General features: G+C 43.6%; 1 pseudogene; it reads right to left on the bottom strand.

The window, feature by feature from the left end:
* Window positions 1-2766: 2766 nt before the first annotated feature.
* Window positions 2767-25505, bottom strand: part of LOC103534791 — a 35552-nt pseudogene continuing 12813 nt past the window's right edge.

The following is a 25505-nucleotide window of genomic DNA, read 5'->3' as shown; positions in this document are numbered from 1 at the left end:
TTAAAAGGAGAATAGGGGTGTCAGGGGCTTTATTTTTTCGGGACTACAACATCAAATGAGCCCTTGATAAAGTTACTAATAGGTCCCCAAAAGGAGGAATTTTTATTTTTAGTAGATACAGGGGATGAAAAATCAACAGTTCAAAAACTTCCAAAAGGGGTAGAAAAAGGGATAAATCATATGACAGTAATTGGCGTGAAGGGGGAGCCTTTTAAAGTACCTATTTTAGGAGACGTAGAAATAGAATCAGAAAAAGAAATTTGTCTGAATGGTTTGCTTTTGCTCCCCGAGGCAGAATATAATTTATTAGGAACGGATTTGATTCTTAAACAAAATTTAAATATTCATAGTCAAGGGAACAAATTACAAATCAAATTATACACCTTGACGCAAGCAGATGAAGAAATTATTAATCCATCAGTATGGTATAAGGAAGGTAAAATGTTCCTCAGAGCTGAGCAGTGTCCTTGGCTCCGCATACCAGTCTCTGGCTGTAACTATAAACATCGAGTGTTATCAGTCCTAGAAGCAGACACTGTCTTGAGAAACTTGCTGTTAATTTTACCTTTTTTTTCCTTATAAGTATGCTTAAACATACACCCCAAAACAACGGGATACAACATGCTACCTTAACAAACAGCCCAAGGAAACATTATTAAATTGAACGATACACTCAACAAAACAATAAATTACAATTTTAAACCCTTATTTTTCACAATTGTTATTGCTATTAATTCCAGTGTATAATCAACATTTCCTCCTTCTGAATTAATTGTTAAAATTCTGTTAATGTCAATGCTTTTCCTTTCTTTCAGTACATGTTATAAATGTCTCCACGTGGGAGAAATGCTTTGAAAAGCCTGTATTCTATTCACATTAAGTTGTTAATATGTAACCCTGCAAATAGGTTTTCTCTGCTACTTCTAAACTTTACATTTCTGTAACCCCCAATAAAAGGATAGATACATTGTTTGGAGAGAACTTAAACCAAGACAGATGCTTGTGAAATGGACACAAAAATATACCGAAAACACACTCCCCTGGCCTCAAAACACACGGGGTGAGATGTGGAATGTGTGGTAAAACAGATTGGTTTTGGTTTTCTCCCCCCCTTAAATTTATTGACTTTTGAGACAGGAAAGAACCTGCCGGTTCCGCTGGCATAGTTTGCTCTGTTTAAAATGTATCAAACTTAATTCCATCGGCAAAATATCATTAACAGACCCCCCTCCTTTTTCAGGACTAAGAAGATAAAATGCTAATAATACTGGCTGCCAGACATCTAACGCAAATTGGTAGCAAATGCAAGAATTCAGGGAAAACCTGAATGCAAAGGGAAGAGCCACAGCTACCAATTTGCAACCTCTGGCAATAATTAATGAAAAGAAGGAACTTTTTACAGTATAAAAAGTCAGAGGAAAAAGGGGAAAATCAGAAACGAGAAAAGAAGCAAAGAGGAGTAAAGTGACAGGCCCCCAGGGAGGAAAAGAGGCACTGGCAGCTCCCATGGACTTTTCTTTGGAGGTTGAAAAAGCTTAATCGTTCTCTTTCTTTCCTTAATAGCCCTTTTTGCCCAGGGTGATTAATATGTTTAAAAACCTTCTCTCCCTGTTTCTCTCCCACTATTAACTCCTTCTTAAGACTCCTTTCAAAAGTGGTGTCATTTTTTTCCCAAAATAAATCATTGTAATTCATTCAAACCATAAACTTGTTACTTTTCAATTTGTAGGACATGCATGTGCAGTGGCTAATATTTCCTCACAAACAAAATATAAAATATTAATAGTTACAGACCATGACATAGGGAAATTGATTACTTTCATCAAATGATCTCTCCAATACCAAACCGGGAAGTAACTGTTCAGGGATCTCCTGGCCAAAGTACCATGGGATAAAGCCCTAGAGGGAAGGGGGGCCCAGGAGATCTGGTTAGTATTCAAGGATACCCTTCTCCGTGTCCAGGAGCAAAGTACACCAACAAAGAGGAAAGAATGCTAGGAGACCTGCCTGGATGAACAAGGAGCTCCTGGACACGCTGTCACACAAAAAAAAACTCTACAAAGAATGGAAGAAAGGACAGCTAGAATGGGGGGCATATAAGGTGTAGAAAATCCGCGGAGGCTTAAGGACAACATGTAGTCACCAATATGGTTAAAGTGAAGTCGTTTGTTAACAATTTGCACTCGCTTTATATTGAACCCTTGTTTATATAATGATATCTTGCAGGTGGCTATATCTTGGCCACAAATTCTGTTCTCACAGAACTTCTGATGGCTACCTCATTACTTTGCTATTCTACTTTTTCTGCTGCCAGCTCCCTTATCTTTCTCCCATAGCTCATCTTTCAGTAACCTTGCAACTGGACCTCAAGGCCCTTAGCTTACTCTAGCTAAAGGTAAATAGTCAGGATTGATCACATGTCTGTTTTCTTCCAGACAGTTTCCCAACAATAAGGAATCTGTCTGAGCAGCAAGAGACCTGGTTAGAAATGACAAAGCTCAGTTAGAACTAAATCTAGCCAGGGAGATCAAGGGGAATAGCAAGAATTTCTCTAGGTATATTAACAGCAAAAGGAAGACTAGGGAGTGTGTGGGCCTCCTCAGAAAGGAAACAGGAGACCTAGTGACAAGTGACATGGAGAAGTCTGAGGTTCTCAATGACTTCTTAAACTCAGTCTTCACTGGAAAGGGCTCCAGCCACACTCCTGAAGTCACAGAAGACAATGGCAAGGGTTGGAAGGAAAAACTGCCTAAGTGAAGATTAGGTTCATGACCATCTGAAGAACCTGAAAGTGTACAAGTCCATGGGACCTGAGGTGGTACGCCCATGGGTACTGAGGGAACTGTTGTATGCAGTTGCTAAACCACTGTCTATTATATTCCAAAAGTCATGGCAGTCCGGTGAAGTCCCCACTGACTAGAAAAGGGGACACATAACCCCCATTTTCAAAAAGGAAAAGAAGGAAGATCCAGGGAACTATAGTCCAGTCAGTCTCACCTCTGTGCCTGGTAAGATCAGGGAGCAGATTCTCCAAGCACTGCTGGAGCAGAAGAATAATGAAGAGGTGACTGGGTATAATCAATATGGCTTCACCAAGGGCAAATCATGCCTGATAAACTTTGTGGCCTTCTATGAAAAGGTCACAACATCAATAGACAAGGGAAGAGCAACCATCATTTACCTGGACCAGGGCAAAGCCTTTGAAACAGTCCTGTACAACATCCTGGTCTCCAAGCTGGTAAAAAATGGGTTTGATGGATGGACCACTCAGTGGATTAAGAACTGGCTTGATGGCCGCACACCAAGAGTGACTGTCAATGGGTCTGTGTCCAAGTGGAGGCCAGTGAGGAGTCCATCATGGATCAGTATTGGGACGGGTCTTGTTTAACATCTTTGTCAGCAACATGGACGGTGGCATTGAATGCACCCTCAGCAAGTTTGCTGATGACACCAAGTTGTGTGGTGCAGCTGACACACTGGAGGGAAAGGATGCCATCCAGAGGGACCTTGACAGGCTGGAGAGGTGGGCCCATGCCAACTGCATGAAGTTCAACAAGACCAAGTGCAAGGTCCTGCATCTGGGTTGAGGCAATCCCAAGCACCAATATAGTCTAGGCAGTGACTGGCTTGAGAGCAGTCCTGAGGAAAAGTGGTGGATGACAAGTTCAACATGAGCCATCAGTGTACACTTGCAGCCCAGAAAGCTAACCATAGCCTTGGCTGCATCAAGAGAAGCGTGGCTAGCAGGTTGAGGGAGGTGATTCTCCCCCTTTACCCTGCTCTCATGAGACCCCACCTGGAGTACTGCATCCAGTTCTGGAGCCCCTATTACAAGAAAGACATGCATGTGCTGGAGCGTTTCCAGAGAAGGGCCTCAAGTATGATCAGAAGTCTGGAGCACCTCTCCTGTGAAGACAGACTGAGAGAGCTGGGTTATTAAGTTTGGAGAGTAGAAGGCTCCAAGGAGACCTTATTGTAGCATTCCAGTATCTTAAAGGGGGACTACCAGAAAGCTGGCGAGGGACTTTTTAGGATGTCAGGTTGTGACAGAACTAGGAGGAATGGATTCAAACTAGAGGAGGGTGGATTTAGATGAGATGTTATGATGTTCTTCACCATGAGGGTGGTGAGACATTGGAGCAGGTTTCCCAGAGAAGTGGTGGAAGCCCCATCCCTGGAAGTTTTTAAGGCCAGGCTGGACGGGGCTCTGAGCAACCTGATCTAGTGGGAGGTGTCCCTGCCCATGGCAGGGGAGTTGGAACTAGATGATCTTAAAGGTCCCTTCCAACCCTGAAAATTCTATGATTCTATAATTCTGTGATTCTATAAGATTATTGTCTCTAGGCATATCAAGAATAAAGGTGTCATTAGGAGCACTCAACATGGTTTTACTAAAGGAAAGTCATGTTTAACTAACCTCATAGCCTTTTATGAGGACATAACCAGGTGGATAGGTGATGGTAGTGAAGTGGATGTGTTCTATCTAGATTTCAGTAAAGCATTTGACATCACCTCCCACAGCATCCTCGCAGCTAAACTGAGGAAATATGGTCTGGATGATCAGGTAGTGAGGTGGATTTTAAAGTGGTTAAAGGAAAGAAGTCAGAGAGTTGTGGGCAGTGAGAAAGAGGCTAGTTGGAAGCCTGTATCTAGTGGAGTCCCTCGGGGGTTGGTATTGGAACCAGTACTATTCAATGTATTCATCAGTGACTTGGATGAGGGATTGGAGTGTACTCTCAGCAAGTTTGCTGATGACACAAAAGTGGGAGGAGTGGTTGACACTGTGCTGCCTTTCATCAAGACTTAGACAGGCTAGAGAGTTGGGCAGGGAGAAATTTTGTGAAAAATAACAAGGGCAAGTGTAGAGTTTTGCATCTGGGAAAGAATAGCCCCAGGTACCAGCATAGGTTGGAGACTGACCTGTTAGAGAACAGTGTAAAGCAAAGGAACCTGGGGGGTCCTAGTGGATGGAAGAATGACCATGATCCAGAAATGTGCCCTTGTGGCCAAGAAGGCCAATGGCATCCTGGGGTGTATTAGAAGGGGTGTGGTTAGTAGGTTGAGAGGTACTCCTCCCCCCTACTCTGCCCTGGTGAGACCATATCTGGAACAGTGTCCATTTCTGGGCCCCTTGGTTCCAGAATGACTGGGAACTGTTTGAAAGAATCTAGCACAGACCCACCAAGATGATTAAGGGAATGAAACAGTTCCCTTATGAGGAAAGGGTGAGGGAGATGGGTCTCTTTAGCTTTGAAGAAACTGATGGGCAACCTCATTAATGTTGTTAAATATATATGTAAAGGGTGAGTGTCAGGAGGATGGAGCTAGGCTCTTCTCAGTGATGTCCAATGATAGGACAAGGGGCAATGGATGCAAGCTGAAACACAGGAGGTTCTGCGTAAGTATAAGGAAAAGCTTTTTTACTGTCAGGACACCAGAACACTGGCACAGGATGCCCAGTGAGGTTGTGGAGTCTCTTTCTCTGGAGACATTCAAAACCCACCTGGATGCGTTTCTGTGTGACCTACACTAGGTGATCCTGCCCTGGCAGGGGGGTTGGACTCAGTCCAGGTCCCTTCTAACCCCTAACATTCTGTGATTCTGTGATTTTTATCTCAGCTTAACCAGTGGATATACACCTATTCCTGGGGAGGACGTGTCAAACAGTTAAAAAAAATAATTAGGAATATACAAATACACCTTGAGAAACTTCTTTTAAAAGAAGTGTAAATACCTGTTCTTTGTATTTGGTTTTGGTGGTGGTGGGGAGGGTTTGTGTGTGGGTTTTTTGTTGGATTTTTTTTTTTTTTTTGATAGGAGTGCATTCTAACAATTTTGAGAAAGTTTAGTAATTTAAGGAAATAAAGTGTCTGACTGATAATTGTTACTAGTTTCAAAATGTTTTATTTCTACATGAACAAATTGACAAAACAGTTCAAGACACTGTTTTTTCCTACTTCGGATTACAGATTATATTTAACAGTTAAGCACTTTGTAGGTCACAAGTTAATTAAGGACTATCTATTAGATAAAGATTTCTATAAAACTAATACGATTCAAGAAAATTGTCTCCAAGTCTAAGACCTAAGTTTTACATTCAAACAAAATTAAAATTGAGAGTTCATGGAAAGTGACGAGTCTCGCCATCACTTTAAAAACAAAACCAAAAATAAACACATACTTGGCTAACCAGAAAATAAAGATGGCAAGGACCAGTAAATGCAAGCCAAGTTTAGACTAACTTTTTCTTTTTTCCTTCTTTTAAACATATAAAGCATGTTACATCACTTTTCACCTTGGTAGTTACCAGGAGCTTGATAGTCAAAATAATTTCAACCTGTAAAAACATAAGATGGACTCTTCAGAGTATGATGCACAAGAGTAATAATTCCAAAGTCATGTTCAAGACATCTGACTGTACTTCTTTCATTGAGTCATCTCTAATCACTGAAGAAGGTCAAAGACATAAGCACTCTCACACAAGTCCAGTGATCTCTCATTTTATCTTCAACAGGTATTATTTAGTTGAAGGTGATTTTTATTTTAAAATTCACAGATTCTTTCTCTTCCCCCCCATGCACCTGGTCAGTTGCAAGAACAATTCTTAATTTCAAAGCTGCTTTAGTATTCAAGCTGACTTCTTAGTGCAGGTTCCTCTAAGATCTTTTAGTTTTATTTTTGATTTAAGAAAAAAAGTAAGATAACTACATTAAATATTAAAATTATAAAGTTATTATATGCTACAATTATTTGTGTCATTGTTATTGAATATTGTAGTTGGAAGAAGGGAAGAACTACAGAGACGGTATGATTTTTTCAGTTTCTTACCTGTTATGAATCATGTGGCTTTTAACTAGGTACCCAGCTGCAAGAGCTGCCACTAGTGATAATTATCCTGCCATCACTGTAGCACATACAACTTTAGCCAGCTGACGGGCAGCTGACGCCACTAGGGCTCATCGCCTCTAGGGTGAGGCTCTCTGTGGAGTCTCGAACCCGGGGCCTTCGGTATTGCAGTACTGGGTCTTAACCAGCTGCACCACGAGAGCCTCACCTTAGAGGCGATGAGCCCTAGTGGCACAATGAAGGTAATACAGTGCTCGGAGAGCTACCAGTCTCTCTCTTGTCTAACCCAAGAGTGGGCTAGTCTGTGGGCGTGAGTTTCACCTTTTATTGGCCCCCTGGTCTTGCACATGCTCAATAGGGGGCCTGCCCTGATTGGGCACAGGTGGATTTGATACTGGCTCACACCCACTTCTCGGTAATCAGAGGTGTCTGATTGCTTTGTTCCACTACAGAAACCAAATAAATGGTAGTGACTTATGTGTTGTCCCTCCTTCTACATCAGTTTTGACTAATCTCATTGTTAATTTGTATACATCATTTCAATCAGATATTTCATAGATTTGGAAAATAGTTTTACAGTGAGTTTTGATTGTATGCCTTTTACTTACCGATGAATAATTGTAATTCCTATAAGGAAGATTTTGCAAAGATGAAGGTTCAAGGAGTTTCTTAGATAACATCTGTCTGTGAATGGATGCACCTCATTCCTGAGTTTCCATCATGATTTTCAGCTCGTGTACAGGAATATGCTTAGTATTAACTAAGCTGATGACCTCACCATCAGTAAGGAAACTTGCTCCATTCTGGAAATGTAAAGGGTGGGGAGAAAAAGTATAGATTGTCTTGGTGTAAATCCTTTTAAATATTTCCAAATAAAAGAGAGTTATAGCTTTAATTTGACAGTATTAGAGAATATCTCAAGTTATCGATTGCCAGGTTTTATAGTAGGATATGATATAATAAAAAAAATTTTACTAAGACACCAACTTTTAATAAAGTTTTTAATAAAGTTTTTTTTTTTTTTAAAAAAGATTATTTCTTTACAACTTAAAAAACATACACCTACACCTATCTGATATTCTCATCTGTACTGAAAAAAAAAATAAATCAAAGGAAACTGTCTGGAACAGAACTGGCTTAGGAAAGGGTGCCATTTTATTTGTTATCATCCCCCCCCCCTTGTTTTGGTCTCTCCCTACCCTCCCAAGTTAAAGCCATATAATTTTCTGAAAACTTAGTTTGATTATCATCAATAGGATCATTTAAAAGATGGAAAATTAATTGTAAGAACTGTTAAATCAGATGTTGCAGTAGAAGTTAAAAAAAAAGGTTTTTTCCATACTTCTGCATTTCCAAGTATGCAAACACATTCTGCAACAGAACATAGTTCTTTAGGTAACTCAAATTCTTCCTCTTCTCCATTAAGAAATGGTGCTTCCATAGGGTTGCAACTGCCAACTATAAATGTAGCCTTGGTTGATGACTCTACTAATACAGGTTTTACGACTGCAGCTGCATAAAAACAATTTAAAATGAACTTGGGTTTACAAAAATCTTAAAATTTTATTCCAAATACAACATGCTAAAACAGATTGCACTATTTGTTCAAAACATTCAGGAATAGGTTCAGACTTTAAAATGCCAAAAAATGCCGTTTCCATCTTTGGGAATTAAAGCTTCTTCTACTGTGTTAAATATCTACTTCCTGCAAAAGTTCTCTGGGACCTTTTCCTGGACTGTTGCTGGAGATGTTATGGGATTCTTCAGTGAGAGTGTAGATTCAGTCTCTGCTTGTTCAAAGAAAATATATTTCAAAGCAAGGAGAAGAGCTAATCCAAGAGTGATTACTTGATCAGTATCCATACTGGCCATTCTAAAAAAAACAAATCAAGAAGTAAACATCTGGTATACACATTTTGTTTGTTTATAAAAATATTCTGACATCTCTTTGATTTAAAAAGGATAATAGTTTGGTCATTTATACAGTTACTGAAATTCTTATCAAAAGACATTTCTAGCAGGACATTCAAGTATTCTAGGTTAGAGTAGGGCAGAAAAATCACTTTGTATTAAGATTTTTTATTTCCTTAACTATTTTATAAATCTTAATTAAAAAACAGTCCCAGTAAGATAAATGACTGGAAAATATTCACTATTGAACAGCTAACAGCAAACTGATTTAACATCTATCTCCCAAAAATAAAGTAGAAAGTTTCAATTATCATCTTCTTCCAATAATGGCTACTATGATGGAAGCTGAACTGCTGGGAGGGGGAATCTAGGAGACAGTTTTCAGTTTTCAGAACTAACGTGGAAGCACAGCTGCCGCTAACTTCAATTAAGTAGAAGGAAAAGCAATACTGAAATGACTTCTGTGCTTGTATGTGTTTGGTCAGAAGCTCTGCATAAATAATTACTCTAGTGAAGTAAAAAAAAATATTTTCCAGTGTGCTCTGAAAGGTGTCAGTGCTAGTGGGAAAAGATAGCATTATGATGCAAACAATACAGCTTGCTCCTGATCACATTCTTATTAGTTCAAGGAGACTGAACAAACAGCATAATATTGAAATGTTTCTTGTGAAATGTCATCTCTGGATCCAAGAAAATCCTACTGCAAGTTTACAGATGCTATACCTTGTTGGGAGAGGTTTTGGAAGAAAACGGGCATGTGAGCAACCCTGACTATTTAGCTTTAACCAGAGTGAGCTAAGGGCCTTGAGGCCCAGCTGCAAGGTTATTAAAAGATCAGCTGTGGGCAAAAGATAAGGGAGTTGGCAGCAGAAAAGAAGAATAATAGGATGGGAAAGCATCACATAGACAGCACATAAACAATGGTATTTAACCAGTTAGATAGCACCCTGTGGCATATGAAGAATGTGTTGTACCAATCAGCAATATGTTATATATATCATGTTATCAGCCTGACTGTGTATAAAAGGGCTACTGCTACTCTCAATAAACGGCAATACTTTGATTATATTAATCTTCATGTTGTCCACTGCACTCTTCCGGGCAATACCCTAAGAACATAGCTTGGCAGCACTGGAAAAGAGATCCTAATAAAGGATATACACTTCTCTTTTCTGAAGTAGCCTACCGATAAACGTACAACTGCCACAATTAAGAATTAACTTCAATTCTTTTTGGTGCGTCATCCATTTCCACTGCATTTTCTACAGTCCTGTTTTGTGCAGCTGGTTCTGCTATCCATTGACTGTGGGCATGAACAAGAACCTGACCCAGCGACTATATTAAAACCAGAAAAAAACCACTAATTTTTCAACTCTAACTAGGTATCTAACCTACCAAGATTAAACTCTTAGGGTTTTGTTTGTTTGTTTGCTTCCCATACATCAAAAATCTAAAGCCAGAGGCTGATTTTCTACATGTCTCATCAACATAATTTTTGACCTATTTTTGACACTATTTTTGACCTATTTTTGACACTAAGCTTTGAATCTGTCCCACCACATGCTTCCTCTTGGATCAAGTAATAGGCAGAAGAAGCTGAGGGTACTGTAGGGGTAAGAGGGAAAAATTAGTACACATGAAAAAGCCGTGAGAGTTCTGCACAGAAATGGCATATGCAGGAAGACTTTTGTCCTGGTTTGGGCCAGGATAAAGGTGATTTTCTGTCTTGCACTTTTGCTTTTAGCTAAGTCTCTTGTAAGAAGTTGCACTTGCTGAAAGTAACAGCAAGTTTCTCAGGCAGTGTGTGCTTCTAGGATGTTTATAGTTACTGCTAGAGACTGGTATGCAGAGCCAAGGACACTGCTCAGCTCTGAGGAGAACATTTTACCGTCCAGGAGGATAAAGAGGTCCCACCTGAAGCCCTCCTTTGGGGAGGAACGGACAAGATAGATGCCAGAATTGACCAAACAGAGTATTCCATCCCATACACGTCATACTCAGTATAAATTTGAGGCATCACGAGGGCCAAGCCAGATTTCCTGCTTCCAGCTTCCGGCTGCCTGCCCTTCCTGCTTTTCCTGCTTCCCTTTCTTCACCCGGCATCCTGGAAGGATTCCGTCCGTTCATCTGCCTGTGGTCCTGATCCATGCCAGCCCATATCTGTGTGTTCCTGCCTCCAGTTCCCAACTGCTCCCAACTCTAGGAGTCCAGCCTGGACTTTCCCAGGGCTGCCCTGCAGCCTCGGTGGTGACGTGAGAGTTATTGGGGGAAAAGGGGGGGAGGAATGTGGTTTACATTTTCCTGTAAATTGGTAGATATTTGGTAATTTTTCCTATTTATCATTACTGTTTCATTAAAGTTGTGTAGTTTAGTTTCCAACCCATAAGTCTCTCTCCCTTATTCTCTCTCCTTTCTTTATCAAGGAGGAGAGAGAGTTTAAAAGAGAGCATCTGTTACTCAGTTTAATTGCCTGGCCAGTGTTAAACCATGACAGATTTATTGGCGCCCAACATGGGGCCCAAGCTAATTGATTCGAGTCCAGTTTAAATTTTGACTAATTTGCCTGAATGGTTTGGATTCCAACTCCAGTGAAAGAATGGCTTTTCTGAGCTGGAATCAGACCTTGTTCTTTGGAAATTTCACAGGGTTGGAGATTAAACCAATCATGCCGTACCTTTGGTATTTAGGGTATGTGATGTGTATTTTTGCAGCTAGAATGAGTGTTACTATGTGGGTCTTTTTTCGTAAGAGCTGCTTAAGAACCATCGTTGCAATATGGTCCTCAATACTGATGTATATCATGGTGCATGGTGCAGTAGTGTTTCATACATAGATAAAAAACTTGGTTGGTAATTACACTCCCAGTTTTAATTTGGGAAATTATACCATTCCATCGTATTTTGGGCTGACTCCACCAGACTTTAGTAGCAATAGCATTTCATTTCTCAATCTTCTGGTGGGTGTTGTTAATTTCTCTCATGTATTGGTGAGGAGTAACACAAAAACCACAGTAATGAGATTGAGCATGCCTTTTCAGAGGCCGAGAGTTGCTGTTCAGAGAGTGAGAGCTGCTCCTCGTACACAGAGCACCCCCACTCCTGCCTCCACAGCCGCTTCTCGCCCCCCCTCACGCAAGGGCACAACTCAGATAAGGCTGGCCAGCATTGCCAGTGTTTCTGCTACAGCTGCAGCTGCTGTCTCCACCCCCACAGACACTGCTGCTGCTCAGAAAGCAAGCCCTGCTGCTGCTACTGCTGCAGAAACCTCAGCCTCTCCCCCTCAGCCCACACAGTTACTTGTTGACCCTGTAACTAGGAGAAAAGCAAAACAATGGAAATCAGAAATGAGCCTTAACCCTTCAAAGTCTGAACAAGATGACCAGGTGATAGAGGAAATAGAGGATACTACCTCTCCTCGTAGAGCAGCTAGAGAAGACTCTAAAGCAGAGTCAGCTGAGGACTCAGACTCAGAATCTGCTCAGTCCTATTCCATGAGGGACTTGCGTACTCTTGAGAAAAGACTACAGCCGTTTTTCAGGTGAACCACTCCTCTCTTGGTTACTCCGATGCTGGAATGATGGAGCTGCTACCATAACATTAACTCAGATGGAAGCCAGGCAGTTGGGATCCCTGGCCAAAGATGCAGGTATTGATTGGGCATTTGGGGAAAAGGCTGGAAATACCAGCCTATTGAAATGACTCTTGTCAGCTGTAAGGGAGAGATATCCCTGTAAAGAGGAAATAGATTGCCCACAGGTCAAAGCAGCCAGACTTGAAAAAGCTATCAGGTATCTGGAATAATTGGCTGTATGAGACGTGATCTATAATGATAATGACATGGAAGATCCTTATCACGTACCGTGTCGTAGACCTATGATGCAAAGGTTTGTGCATGCTGCACCACCACCTTTTAACCATACACTATCAGTAATGCTATGGGTTCCTGCAGATGTGGATGCAACTGTGGGTGATGTGACTAAAAGAGTATGATAGTGTGAAGATGCTGTCACAGCCCCTCGTCGGGCCTGGGTCTCAGCTATAAAGAGAACATATGAGAAACTGCATTCAGCCCTTTTTCCTCAGACAGAAGGAGGACGCCGCATTGCAGCCATGAAGAGGAAACACCCTCCAATGAGACATAATCGAGAGAAACAGAATTTAATAAGAGGAATCCTATGGACACTCCTGAGTGAGTGTGGAGAGGACATGAAAAAGTGGGACCAGAAGCCTACTGCTGTTCTACAGGACTGAGTATGTAAGTTGCTGATTAAGGCAAATGCAAAAGGAGGTCCTTCTACAGAATCACAGAATCACAGAATTAGCCGGGTTGGAAGGGACCTCAGAGATCATCTAGTCCAACCCTTGACCCACCGGAGCAGTTGCTAGACCATGGCACTGAGTGCCACATCCAGTCTTTTTTTAAATGTCTCCAGGGACGGAGAATCTACCACCTCACCGGACAGTCCATTCCATAGCCTAATCACCCTCTCCGTGAAGAAATTCTTTCTAATATCTAACCTAAACCTCCCCTGGCACAACTTAAGACTGTGTCCTCTTGTCTTGTTGAAGGTCGTCTGTGAAAAGAGTCCAGTTCCCACCTCGCTACAGCCTCCTTTCAGGTAGTTGTAGACAGCAATGAGGTCTCCCCTGAGCCTCCTCTTCTTCAGGCTGAACAGCCCCAGCTCTCTCAGCCTCTCCTCATAGGGCCTGTGCTCGAGTCCCTTCACCAGCCTGGTTGCCCTCCTTTGGACCTGTTCCAGGACCTCTACATCCTTCCTGAACTGAGGGGCCCAGAACTGGACACACTACTCAAGGTGTGGCCTAACCAGCGCTGAGTACAGGGGAAGAATCACCTCCCTGGACCTGCTGGTGACGCTGTTTTTGATACAGGCCAGGATGCCATTGGCCTTCTTGGCCACCTGGGCACACTGCTGGCTCATGTTCAGTTTCTTGTCAATGCAGACTCCCAGGTCCCTTTCTGCCTGGCTGCTCTCCAGCCACTCTGTCCCCAGCCTGTAGCGCTGCATGGGGTTGTTGTGGCCAAAGTGCAGGACCCGGCACTTGGCCTTGTTGAACCTCATCCCGTTGGAATCAGCCCAACTCTCTAGTCTGTCCAGGTCCCTCTGCAGAGCCCTCCTGCCTTCGAGTTGGTCCACACTTCCTCCCAGCTTGGTGTCATCTGCGAATTTGCTGATGATGGACTCAATCCCTTCGTCTAAGTCGTCGATAAAGATATTAAACAGAACTGGGCCCAACACTGATCCCTGGGGGACACCACTAGTGACCGGCCGCCAACTGGATGCAGCCCCGTTCACCACCACTCTCTGGGCCCGGCCCTCCAGCCAGTTCCTAACCCAGCACAGGGTGCTCCTGTCCAAGCTGTGGGCTGACAGCTTTTTCAGGAGAATGCTATGGGGGACGGTGTCAAAGGCTTTGCTGAAATCCAGGTAGACCACATCCACTGCCTTCCCCTCATCCACCAGACGGGTCACCTGATCATAAAAGGAGATCAGGTTGGTCAGGCAGGACCTGCCCTTCCTAAACCCATGCTGGCTGGGTCTGATCCCTTGCCCATCCTGCAGGTGCTGTGTGATTGCCCCCAGGATGATCTGCTCCATAACCCTGCCAGGCACTGAGGTCAGGCTGACAGGCCTGTAGTTTCCCGGGTCTTCCTTCCGGCCCTTCTTGTGGATTGGCGTGACATTCGCCAACTTCCAGTCATCTGGGATGTCCCCCGTGAGCCAGGACTGTTGGTAGATGATAGAGAGAGGCTTGGCGAGCTCTTCTGCCAGCTCCCTCATCACTCTTGGGTGGATCCCATCCGGTCCCATAGACTTGTGGGGGTCCAAGCAGCTCAAGAGGTCACTGACTGTGTCCTTCAATATTACAGGGGGGCTGTTTAGATTTTTATCACCTTCTATAGGCTCCAGAAGCCTGCTGTCAACAGGATAACCTGTCTTTCTGTTGAAAACTGAGGTAAAGAAGGTGTTAAATACCTCAGCCTTTTCCTCATCTTTGATAACTATATTCCCACCCATGTCCAGTACAGAATGAATGTTTTCCTTGCCTCTTCTTTTGCTATTGATATATCTGTAGAAGCATTTCTTATTGTCCTTCACAGAAGTAGCAAGATTCAGTTCATGTTGTGCTTTTGTCTGTCTGATTTTCTTTCTACATGATCTGACTATATTCCTAAATTCCTCTTGAGAAGTTAGCCCTTTTTTCCATAATTGATAGGCCCTCTTCTTAATCCTAATTTCTTTCAGAGTCTCCCAGTTCAGCCAGACTGGTTGCCTTCCCCGCCGGCTCGCCTTCCGGGACTCTGGGACAGCCTGTTCCTGTGCTTTCAGAATATGCTCTTTGAAGTATGTCCATCCCTCCTGGACCCCTCTGTTTTCAAGGGCTGTTTCCCAGGGTATACTCTGAACTAGTCTTTTGAATAGTCCAAAATCTGCTCTCCGGAAGTCCAACACAGAGGTTTTACTGACAACCCTCCTTGTATCCCTGAGTATTGAAAACTCTATTATTTCATGGTCACTAAGTCCCAGTCGTCCATCAACCACCACATCTCCCACCAGCCCCTCTCTGTTTGTGAAAAGAAGGTCAAGTGGGGCTCCGTCCCTGGTGGGCTCATTTACTAGTTGGAGCAGGAAATTGTCTTCAATACACTCTAGGAATCTCCTAGACTGCCTCCTCTCTGCGGTGTGGAGTTCCCAGCAGATGTCTGGCAAGTTGAAGTCACCTACGAGAATAAGGGATGATGATTTTGAAACATCCTCCAGTTGCTTGTAGAATATTTCGTCGACCTCATCATCCTGACTGGGCGGTCTGTAACAGACTCCCATCACGATATCGGCCTTGATGACCTTCCCACTGATTCTAACCCACAGGCATTCTGCCCTATTATTGGTGGTCTCAACTTCTACAGTGTTGAGAGATTCTCTAACATATAGGGCTACCCCTCCACCTCTCCTACCCTGCCTGTCCCTTCTGAAGAGCCTGTATCCACCCATGGCAGCACTCCAGTCATGGGAGTCATCCCACCACATTTCCGTGATAGCGACTACATCATAGCTTTCCTGCCGCACGATGGCTTCCAGCTCCTCTTGTTTGTTGCCCATGCTGCGTGCATTGGTATACATGCACTTCAGCTGGGCTGCTGATTTGTCATTTATCTCGGGTAGTCCACCTTTAGGTTCCTCTCTGGAGAGCTCAGTTTCAACCCTCTCCCCCTTCAAACCTAGTTTAAAGCCCTCCTTATCAGCCCCTTCAACCTATGACCTAGAGTCCTTTTCCCCCTGTTAGTTAGATGAAGTCCATCAGATCTAATGACACAAGGCAGTTTGGGATTTGCCCCATGGTCGAAGAACCCGAAGTTCCGCCGGTGGCACCAGTCCCTTAGCCACCTATTAATGAGATGGGTTTTCCTAGTCCTCTCCTCATTCAAGCCTTCTACTGCAGGAACTGAGGCGAAGACTACCTGTGCTCCTGACCCATCGACTAACAGACCCAGGGCCTTGAAGTCCTTTTTAATCCCTCTTGTACTTCTTCCAATAATGTCATCACTGCCAGCCTGAACTACCAACAGTGGGTAATAGTCCGAGGACTGAATTAGCTGAGGGAGTCTCTTACTAATATCCCTCACCCGGGCGCCAGGAAGGCAGCAGACCTCTCTATGGGATGGGTCAGGTCGACATATAGGGCCCTCAGTTCCCCTCAGAAGAGAGTCACCAACTACGACTACCCTTCTTCATTTCTTTGTAGGTGAAGTTTTAATCCGTCTGCTAGACAGGGGGTGAACGGGAGGCCTTATGGACAGATCGTCCTCTTGTCTGTACTCTTCTTGATTCTCTGAGTCCAGGGCCTCATATCTGTTCTCTATGGGCACCTGGGGGAGTGGTGGGGGTTGGGAGAGAATTCTTTTGCCTTTTCGGTGGGGGACCTGTTTCCATTCTCCCCTAAATTCTCCTCCATTCTAAAAAGATGGCTGCTCAAGTCTCCAGTGTGGATTTACCTGATCCAAATATTCTGGTGACTCAAGATCCCTGTACATCAGGTGTGAGTAATTCGGATGCAAACGCCAGTAATGCACGTACTGACAGTGTTGTATGTGCTCAAGCTTAGAGGTGCCCTGCCTCCAGCAGGTGGAGGAGAGGGACAACTGAATCTATTGGATTGAGTGGATTTGATGGCCTGGCACATTAGAGCCACAAAAGTATAAAGCCTTGGTGGACACTGGTACACAGTGCACCCTAATGCCATCGAATCAGAAAGGGACAGACTCTGTCACTATTTCTGGAGTGATGGGGGGATCTAAAGAACTGACTATTGAGAAGGCTGATGTGAGCCTCACTGGAATAAAGTGGCATAAACACCCAATAGTGACTGGTCCAGATGCTCCTTGCATCCTTGGCGTAGATTACCTCAAGGGAGGTGATTTCAAGGACCCGAAAGAGTACCAGTGGTCTTTTGGTACTGCAGCTATTAAGACTGAGAATGCAGAATGGCTGCATGCTTTGTTTGGCCTTTCAGATAAATCCTTTGTAGTGGGGTTGATGAAAACCCTAAAGAAGAGGGTGCCAACTGCTACTTCAGTAGTGCATCAACGACAATAATTGCACCAAAAGAGATGCTGTGATCCCCATTCACAAGCTGATCCGGCAACTAGAGAGCCAAGGAGTAATCAGCAAGACTCACTCACCCTTCAACAGTCCTGTATGGCCAGTGAAAAAGCCTAATGGAGAGTGGAGGCTGACAGTGGACTATCGTGCCCTGAATGAGGTTACACCACCACTAAGTGCTGCTGTGCCGGACATACTAGAACTTCAGTATGAGCTGGAGTCAAAGGCAGCCAGGTAGTATGCTACTACTGACATTGCTAATGCCTTTTTTGCTATTCCTATATCACCAGAATGCAGAGCACAGTTTGCTTTCGCCTGGAAAGGTGTCCGGTACACTTGGAATCGACTGCCCCAAGGGTGAAAACACAGTCCTACCATCTGCCATGGACTAATCCATTATACCTTGGAAAAGGGTGGAGCTCCAGAACATCTACAGTACATCGATGACAACATTGTGTGGGGTGACATAGCAAAAGAAGTCTATGAGAAAGGTAAGAAGATGATTGAAATCCTCCTAGAGGCTGGTTTTGCTATTAAAAGGAGCAAGGTCAAGGGACCTGCGCAAGAGATACAGTTTCTGGGAGTTACGTGGCAAAATGGACGTCGCCACATCCCAATGGACGTGATTAACAAAATAACAGCTATGGCCCCACCAACTACCAAAAAGGGAACTCAGTCCTTCTTAGGACCTGTTTGTTTCTGGAGAATGCATATTCCTTTTTATAATCAGATTGTGAAACCTCTCTATGAGGTTACCCGGAAGAAGAAAGACTTTAAATGGGGCTCAGAACAACAAGCTGCTTTTGAGAGTATTAAACAGGAGATTGACCAATTCAAACAGGGCCACACATCAAAAATTTTCTTTACACCGGAGATGGCGGTGATGGTCCTACATGGAGCCTCTGGCAGAAAGCTCCAGGAGAGACTCGAGGCCGACCTCTAGGATTTTGGGGTCGAAACTACAAAGGCTCCGAAGCCAACTACACAGCCACTGAAAAAGAGATACTGGCTGCATACAAAGGCCTTAGAGCTGCTTCAGAAATGATTGGTACTGAAGCACAGCTCCTCCTAGTGCCACGATTACCTGTACTGGGTTTTATGTACACAGGTAGAGAATCTTCCCATCATGCTACCGATGCTACCTGGAGTAAATGGATTGCTTTACTCTCACAGAGAGCTAGGATAGGAAGACTCAATCGTCCAGGAATTGTAGAAGCAATAACACATTGGCCAGAAGGCAAACACTTTGGAATGCCACCAGAAAAAGTGGTGAAACCGGCTGAAGAAGCCCCACCATGCGACCAACTACCAGAGAATGAGAAAAAATATGCTCTTTTCACTGATGGATCCTGTCTTGTAGGAGGCCATTGAAGGTGGAAAGCTGCCGTATGGAATCCTACACGACTAGTTGCAAAAACAGATGAAGGAGATGGTGAATCAAGTCAATTTGCAGTGGTCAAAGCCATCCAATTGGCTTTGGACATTGCTGAACAAGAAAAGTGGCCTAGACTTTATCTCTATACTGACTCATGGATGGTAGCAAATGCCTTATGGGGTTGGTTAAAGCAGTGGAAGCAAAACAACTGGCAACGTAGAGATAAACCTATCTGGGCTGCTGAACTCTGGAAAGACATTGCTGCTAGGTTAGAGAAACTTGATGTAATAGTGCGTCATGTAGATGCCCATGTACCTTCATATCGAGCTACCGAGGAACATCGAAACAACCAACGAGCAGATGAGGCTGCTCAAGTGTTCCAAATAGATCTGGACAGGGACCATAAAGGTGAACTGTTTTTAGCTAAATGGGCCCACACAGCTTTAGGTCATCAAGGCAGGGATGGAACATATTGATGGGCTCGTGACCGACCGACCGAGGGGTGGATTTATCTTTGGACTCTATTGCGCAGGTTATCCATGATTGTGACATATGTGCTGCAATTAAGCAAGATAAAAGGTGGAAACCTTTGTGGTATGAAGGGAGATGGTTAAAATATAGGTATGGGGAGGCCTGGCAAGTCGACTACATCACACTGCCTCAAACCCGCCAGGGTAAGCGCTATGTGCTTACAATAGTGGAGGCAAGTACAGGATGGCTGTGCCTCATGCCACAGCCCGGAATAGTATCTTGGGCCTAGAGAAACAAGTCTTGAGGAGACATGGAACACCAGAGAGAATTGAGTCAGATAATGTAACTCATTTCAAAAATAGTCTCATAAATAACTGGGCCAAAGAACATGGTATTGAGTGGATATACCATATCCCCTATCATGCACCAGCCTCAGGTAAAATTGAAAGGTACAATGGACTGTTAAAAACAGGCTTGAGTGGCGCAGCTGGCTAACATGCTGTTATACAGACAACCTGAGCAATGCTGTAGGCCGCGGGTTCGAGACTCCTCAGAAGCCTTACCCTGACAGCGATGAGCTCTAGTGGAGCCATGAAGGTAGTGCAGTGCTGAAAGAAGCAGTTAAAGCCAAGCATGCCAAGATTGTGAATTCCAGTGGGAGCTGAGTTTGTGTATCAGGCCTTACCTTTTATTGGCCCCCTAATCTTGCTCATGCGCAGTGGGGGCCCACCCTAATTAGGCATAGGTGGGCTTAACACAAGCTCATGGCACTCCCTGGGAATTAGTGGCACCTGGTTGCCTCATTTCACTACAACAGTGTTCTCTGAGTTTTTTTCAGGATGATTTTGTGATGATGAAATCAGAACTAGGTTCATCGGCTAGCATCCAGTAACTTCCTTGAAGTTACCATCTGCAACCTGCAACTTCTGGACCATGGACATGAAATGTGAAAATTGCTCCTTCTTTTGAGAATCTGCTACAATAGATGAACATCTGCAATCATAGACTGAATTACTTCGTGAATTTTAGCACAGAGAGATAGTAATTTGTGTATAGATACGTTTAGGGATAAGAGATAGTAATCACTGGAGCATGACGCAAATGGTATGGAATAAGGGGTGGAAAGAGGGGGAAAAAGGTGTCACGGTTTAACACTGGCCCGGCAATTAAACCGAGTAACAGACGCTCTCTATTAATCTCTCTCTCCTCCCTGATAAAGAAAGGAGAGAGAATAAGGGAGGGAGACTTATGGGTTGGCAACTAAACTACACAACTTTAATGAAACAGTAATGATAAATAGGAAAAATTACCAAATATATACCAATTTACAGGAAAATGGAAACCACATTCCTCCCCCCCTTTCCCCCAATAACTCTCACATAACCACCGAGGCTGCAGGGCAGCCCTGAGAAAGTCCAGGCTGGACTCCTGGAGTCGGCAGCAGTCGGGAACTGGAGGCAGGAACACACAGATATGGGCTGGCACGGATCAGGACCACAGGCAGACGAACGGATGGAATCCTTCCAGGATGCCGGGTGAAGGAAGTGAAGCAGGAAAAGCAGGAAGGACAGGCAGCCAGAAGCTGGAAGCAGGAAATCTGGCTTGGCCCTCGTGATTCCTCAAATTTATACTGAGTATGACGTATATGGGATGGAATACTCTGTTTGGTCAATTCTGGCATCTATCTTGTCTGTTCCTCCCCAAAGGAGGGCTGCAGGTGGGACCTCTTTCTTCTTTCTGGAGGGTAAAAGTTCTCCTCAGAGCTGAGCAGTGTCCTTGGCTCTGCATACCAGTCTCTAGCAGTAACTATAAACATCAAGTTTTATCAATCCTAGAAGCACACACTGCCTGAGAAACTTGCTGTTAATTTCAGCAAGTGCAACTTCTTACAAGAGACTTAGCTAAAAGCAAAAGTACAAGACAGAAAATCACTTTTATCCTGGCCCAAGCCTGGACAACTTTAGGCTTAGATACAGGGGACATTATTAAAATTTATCTCAGTAAACTAGACTAATGGGATGCAGAACAGAAGTCTAAAGAAAACAAAAGCATTTTTCATTGCACCAGGACATCTTACTGGTTGAATAACTGCAGGTGAAAAAAGCCACAAATTATAATAATTTTGACCCTCTATGTTACAGGATTTGGTTTGTTTTCTTCTTCCAGAACACGTACAAAATAACTAAGCAGCCATATAGGACACCCTTCACAACTCTCTCTTGAAAGCTGAAGAAATAACAAAATTTAAAAATAGATCCTATTTAGTATGTTATGTAAACACCTTGAATTGAAAATACAAAATATGTCTCTCGAATCACTTTTTTTTCTTCTCTGGTTGCAACATGCTGTCAAATAACATATGTTTACCTCACTGTATGCCTGACAGACACCTAAAAGATAAGATTGCTTATCAAGTCGCCTCCTGATGCATGGTGAAGACAAAAGACAATAGCAGTAGCAGGAATCTCCAAAAGACTGAAAGATAAGGGTGACTCATCTCCGGGAAGTCGGTATATCTGTGTCATGCCAAAAAACAGACCCCTCTGCTTTTTGTTATAAAAACCCTAGGAGAAAGGAAAAGGTAGCAGCTTTCTTCTAGACCCCCCCCTTCTCTCGGCACTTCGGTTTCCAGCCACAAGGCAGACAGCGGAGGATCGAAAAGCGGAGAACCCAGAAGCAACTCCAGCCTGAGGCCATGGCCAGCTCAGACAGTGATAAAACCTCTTTGTTCTTTTCTTTTACCTTAATGCCTCTCTCTCCAAGGTGACTAATTTGTGCAAAGACTTTCTGCGGGCACACCTGTTTTCCCTGTTTGAAGGTGGTGTTATCATTTCCTCCCCTAAATAAATCCTTGTAACTTGTTTAAATCATAAAGCCTTGTTATTTTTGTAAATTCACGTGTCGTCTATAAGTAGTGGCTGAATTTTCCTCGCAATCAAAATATAAATAATAACTCGGATTGTAACAGTATGTATTAGAAGAACAAACAAGTGAGCTTCAAAATTGTATTCAAAGAGTTAGCCTACAGTCTACTGTTTAGCCTATTGTTACGATCCAAGCTATTATTTTATATTTTGATTGTGAGGAAAAATCAGCCACTACTTGTAGAGAAATAAGATAAACCAGGTGCCTCGAATTGCCAGTGAGTGGGTGTGAGTCCACCTGTGTCTGATTAGGACAGGCCCCTATTGGGCATGAGCAAGATCAGAGGACGAATAAAGGTGGGACACACACCCACAGAGGAAAGCTCAGCTCACTCTGGTGTGAGGTATGGAGAGGCCAGCAGCTCGTCGAGCCTCTGGAGCAAGAAGGGCTCTTCCTGCTACACTTCTACCCTGGGAGCGCTGTGTGGTGGCTGGAGTCCTGGAAGAGACCAGCAGCTCTTCGAGCTTCAGGAGCAAGAATGGCTCCTCCCACTACATTTGGTGGAGAATGCAGGTGACATACAGACATCTAAAGAAGCAGCAGTGTGAGGAGCTGGCAACAGGAACATTACCCCTGATTTGAAAAAATGCCTGGGCTAACACTCTCCCTGAAAGGTATGACCAGCAAGCTTTTTGGACTGGAAACCCCTGAACAGAGGGAAGCCAAGATAAGGATTCTCTTTTTGGAAACCCCTGAGCAGAGGGAAGCCAGGAGGATGGAATCCCACGGAGGAAAAAAAAAAAATAAAAAAGAGTAAAAATAAAAGTATGGAGTCCCACAGAGGAACCAGAAACCCATGAGGAACCAGAAATCTCTTTGGAAACCCCTGAGCAAAGGGAAGCCAAGATAAGGATTCTCTCTTTGGAAGCCCCTGAGCAGAGAGAAGCCAAGAGAAGAGCAGATACAGGAGGGAGAAGAACAACTAAAGTGCCTGGGCTGACATTGAACGGTTGCCTGAGAAGCTAGGGCTAACTCCCGTAAGTTATAAGTATGTTTCTAAATCCTGTAAAAAATCTTGTGTGTAAAAATCCCGTACTCGGCGCCCCCTCGATGCTCTTAGCTGAGTGTCCCGCGGGGCCCGAAGAAAAATCCTGTATGTCTGTATTCTGTAATCAGTGTTAAAATATTTGTAAGCTAGGGCAAACCGGGAAAGCTTTGCTGTAAGAAAAAAAAAAAAATAAGGGGGGGGAAATGTAGAGAAATAAGATAAACCAGGTGCCTCGAATTGCCAGTGAGTGGGTGTGAGTCCACCTGTGTCTGATTAGGACAGGCCCCTATTGGGCATGAGCAAGATCAGAGGATGAATAAAGGTGGGACACACACCCACAGAGGAAAGCTCAGCTCACTCTGGTGCGAGGCATGGAGAGGCCAGCAGCTTGTCGAGCCTCTGGAGCAAGAAAGGCTCTTCCCACTACACTTCTACCCTGGAAGCGCTGTGTGGTGGCTGGAGTCCTGGAAGAGACCAGCAGCTCGTCGAGCTTCAGGAGCAAGAATGGTTCCTCCCGCTACAACTACTCATAGACGTCACATGAATTTACAAAAATAATGGGCTTTATGATTTAAGCAAATTACAAAGATTTATTTCAGTGAAAGGAGACAATAACACCACCTTTAAAAGAAAAAAATGAGATTATAAGAGGAGAGATTTTACATAAATTAGTCACTTTGGGGAGAGAGTTAAGAAATGGAAAGAAAAAACAAGAGAGCAATCAAGTTTTATCACCATCCACCGGACCTGGTCTCTGGCTGGAGGGGAGGTGGTGTAGGACCCGCCGTTCCTGCCTGGCTGCTCTTCTCCACTTTTTTTCTCCGCTTTTTTTTCCTCTGCTGATGCTGTACCGTAGCTGAAGCCGAAGTGACGAGAGAAGAAGGGGGGGCGAAGAGAGAGCCAGCATCTTCGCTTTTTCTCTTTGAGTTTTTATACAGCAAAAAGGGGTTCTCTCTTTTCATAAATCACTGACACAGACTGGCAAAGATTTGCCATCCTGACAACTTCTCTTTAAATTACTGTAATCCTTCAGTCCTTGTTACCTTGCTAAATTTATTATCTTTGTCTTGACAGTGTACCAGGAGACCTTCTGATTAGTGGTCTTATCTTTAGGTCCCTGTGAGGCATGATACAAAACAGAAGCTGGTTAAGTTTGGGGTAAAAATCTGTTAATTGAGAATATGTTTGATATATTTTTAAGAGTAGAAAAAATGCTTATTCGAGAGACATATTTCATATTTTCGAAGTGTTTACATCACCTATGATAGACTTTAATTAGTGAAAACCATGGACAGCCCTTAATTTAAATTAGAAGTTGTTTACTTGCTTTAGATCAGAACTCATAATATTGAGCGTGACACATTTACAGTGGCATTAACAAGTTGTTGTCCATCAGCTAAGACACTATAACTCTTTTTGTACATTCCTTCTGTTGACCTTGAAAGGAAAACAAACATGCTGGTATATACCTGTCCTGGTTTGGACCAGGATAAAGGTGGTTTTCTGTTTCTGTACTTTTGCTTTTAGCTAAGTCCCTTGTAAGTAGCTGCACTTGCTGAAACTAACAGCAAGTTTCTCAGTGTCTGTGTCTAGGATTGATAACACTTGATGTTTATAGTTACTGCTAGAGACTGGTATGCAGAGCCAAGGACACTCAGCTCTGAGGAAAACATTTTACCATCCAGGAGGACACAGAGGCCCCACCTGAGCCCTCCTTTAGGGAGGAACGGACAAGATAGATGCCAGAATTGACCAAACAGAGTATTCCATCCCATATATGTCACACTCAGTATAAATTTGAGGCATCACGTGGGCCGAGCCAGATCTTTTCCTGATTTCCTGCTTCCCTTCCTTCACCCGGCATCCTGGAAGGATCCTGTCTGTTCATCTGCCTGTGGTCCTGATCCGTGCCAGCCCATATCTGTGTGTTCCTGCCTCCAGTTCCCGATTGCTGCCGACTCCAGGAGTCCAGCCTGGACTTTCCCAGGGCTGCCCTACAGCCTCGGTGGTGACGTGAGAGTTATTGGGGGAGAGGGGGGAGGAATGTGGTTTCCATTTTCCTGTATATTTGTATATATTTAGTAATTTTACCTATTTATCATTACTGTTTCATTAAAGTTGTGTAGTTTAGTTTCCAACCCATAAGTCTCTCTCCCTTATTCTCTCTCCTTTCTCTATCAAGGATAGAGAGACATTAATAGAGAGCGTCTGTTACTCGGTTTAATTGCCGGGCCAGTGTTAAACCGTGACAGATTTATTTGGTGCCCGACGTGGGGCTTGAGCTAATTGGCTCGAGTCCAGTTTAAATCTTGACCAATTTGCCTGAATAGTCTGAATTCCAACTCCAGTGGGAGAATGGCTTTGCTGAG

The sequence above is a fragment of the Calypte anna genome, chromosome W (genome assembly GCF_003957555.1).
Source record: "Calypte anna isolate BGI_N300 chromosome W, bCalAnn1_v1.p, whole genome shotgun sequence".
In the NCBI taxonomy this organism is placed as follows: domain Eukaryota; kingdom Metazoa; phylum Chordata; class Aves; order Apodiformes; family Trochilidae; genus Calypte; species Calypte anna.
Note: the sequence above shows the minus strand (reverse complement) of the source record. Positions and strands in the feature narration are given on the sequence as shown.